The sequence below is a fragment of the Fukomys damarensis genome, unplaced genomic scaffold (genome assembly GCF_012274545.1).
Source record: "Fukomys damarensis isolate Sample0158 unplaced genomic scaffold, DMR_v1.0_HiC HiC_scaffold_39, whole genome shotgun sequence".
In the NCBI taxonomy this organism is placed as follows: domain Eukaryota; kingdom Metazoa; phylum Chordata; class Mammalia; order Rodentia; family Bathyergidae; genus Fukomys; species Fukomys damarensis.
The window spans coordinates 38,950,548-38,953,030 of NW_022900951.1; the positions used below are offsets into that span (position 1 = coordinate 38,950,548).

General features: G+C 41.6%; 1 non-coding gene across 1 annotated transcript; it reads left to right on the forward strand.

The window, feature by feature from the left end:
• Positions 1–379: 379 nt before the first annotated feature.
• LOC117284827 lies at positions 380–486 on the forward strand. The gene has a single exon (XR_004515905.1). It is a non-coding gene; the product is annotated as a U6 spliceosomal RNA (small nuclear RNA).
• The last annotated feature ends 1,997 nt before the right edge of the window (positions 487–2,483 follow it).

Consider the following 2,483-nt stretch of genomic DNA (forward strand, 5'->3'; position numbering starts at 1 on the left):
CACTAAATCAGTTCCAGTGTTTAGGCAGTTTAAACTTAGACAGTACAGGCTGGTTATTTGGGGAAAATTTCAACTTCAAATCACATTTTGTTTAATAGAACTATGTATGTAACAATGAGATTTTTTTATTTTTTATTTTTCCTATTTTTGGTGCTGGGGATTAAACCCAAGACCTCATGTATGGAAGGGACTTGCTCTACCACAGATTTTTTTTTTTTAATTAAAAAACGGTAAGCTTTGACTGTATACTGCATTCCTGTCATGCCAGCACTTGGGAGACTGGGTAAGGATGGAAGATCCGAAGTTCAAGGCCAGCCTGGGCTACACAGGGAGATCTGTCTGAAAAGAACAGAACAAAAAAACAAAAGAGGATGTTATGGTGCTCACTTCGGCAACACATATACTAAAATTGGAACAATACAGACAAGATTAACATGGGCCCTGCGCAAGGATGACACGCAAATTCCTGAAGCGTTCCATGTCAAAAAAAAAAAGAGAAAGTTATGTCGAGAGAGTGCCTATGAGTAGTAAATAAGAATAATTTTCACCAGATGTGATGGTTCACACCTATAATGCCAGTCCTCGGGAGGCTGAGGCAGGAGGATCCCTCCGTTTGAGGCCAACCTGACTATAAAAAAATAATTTCGAAAAAGGTCACAGAAACATCCCAATATGGTGTTGTAGGGTCCCCAAGATGATCCTTAAGTTGCACAATTTGCTAGGACAGCTCACAAGATCTACCATAAAGTGTACTCACGGCTCTGACTCATTACAGTGAAAGCACATAAAGCTAAATCAGCAAGGGCAAGACATGGGATGACGTCTAGAGCAGGCTCCCGAATCCTCACCCAGTAGAGTCACACAGGTCGCACGTTATCTCCCCTGCAATGAGTTGTGACAACACATGTGACACGTAGTTTCCTGGGAAAGCTCTTAAGATTCAGTGCCCAGAGCTTTTGCTAGGGCACCCTTGCCGGGCACATACCCGAATTCCAGACTCCCAGAAGGAGGAGGCACTCAGCCTCAACCACGGTCAGCCACTCCCACCAGCTCCGGAAATGGTGGGGACTGGGGCGCAGCACAGTGGTAGAGCGCTTGCATGGCATGTTCGAGACCTTAAGAGGCTGGATGTGATGGTGCACATCTCTAATAACAGCACTCTGGGGAGTCTGAGGAAAGAGGATCAAAACTTCAAGCCTAGCCTGGAGACCTTGTCTCGAACTAAAAAATTAAAAGGGCTGAGGATGTAGCTCCATGTAAAAGCCCTGGTGTTTAATCCCAGTACAGAAAATGAACAAATAAATAGATAATAAATAAATAGGGCCTGGCACAGAGGCGCACACCTGCAATTCCAGGACTCAGGAGGCTGAGGCAGGAGGATTACTGCCAGTGTGAGGCCAGCCTGGGCTACATAGAGAGACCTTGTCTCAAACATCCAAAATAAATAAATATTTAAAACTGTAAAATTAAAAAAGGCTAGCCTGGGTTCAGTCTTGGGGGAGGTTCTATAACAAAGGTCTACTAGAAGAATGAATCAACATGCAAGCATTTGGGCTTTGAGATGTGTGTGTGTGCACTTCAAATAGTTATCCATAGCTGAAACGGCCAAAGACACTGCAAGTTGTAGGTTGTCTGTCTGGAGTCTTTCCTGTATGGCTAATATATCTCGAAGACCTTACCCCCTGAGTAATTCCAAGACAGTGCTGTGGCTGGCCGATGACACTCCAATTTTAAAGAATTCCCCAGCCACTGGCATTTCTTCACATGCTCTAACATCAGTTTTTTTATACGCAGGTATTCAGTATAAGAACAGAAACCAAAAACACACCTTCATTGTTAGTACTGTTTGCCTATGGCTCTGACTTTCACCTCTCTTTCTGTGCTGTGTGTTCAGTGTCAATAACACACCTATATAAAGCAATGCTGAAGCTTCCAAGGTGGGGAAGTAGTTGAAATCAAAGCTAAGCACATTTTCTAAAATTAAGACTCTTATTTCCTGAAAATTCTGTCATCTGGTGCCCAAATCTTACAGCTCACCTGCCTTCAACTTTGATCCTCTAACATTATTTTGATAACGACCCTCCTGTGTATCCTTTGTTCAAATCCTAATTTCCCCAAATTTCCTTCAATTATGTCTTTATTTTTTATTTATTAGCAGACAAAACAAATATATATTTAATGTCTATCACATGTCTTCTAGGTACTGGGTATACCATTAATAAAGAAAAAAACAATTCACCATCCTCAAAGAATAAAAACATCTAGTAGGAAAATCAAATGAGTTTTTAAAAATACAAATATGAATCAAGCACCAGGCATGTAAGAGGCGGACTAAATAGAGGAGAGTTTAGGCAGACGAACAAAAGATAAATTGAAATTCACTGGAGAAAGCCCAATATTCTACATACACAATGACCCAAAAATTGAATTGCTAATAGCTTAGCAGGCCAAGTGGGGGGCAAGTGGCAGGTGATCAAACTGAA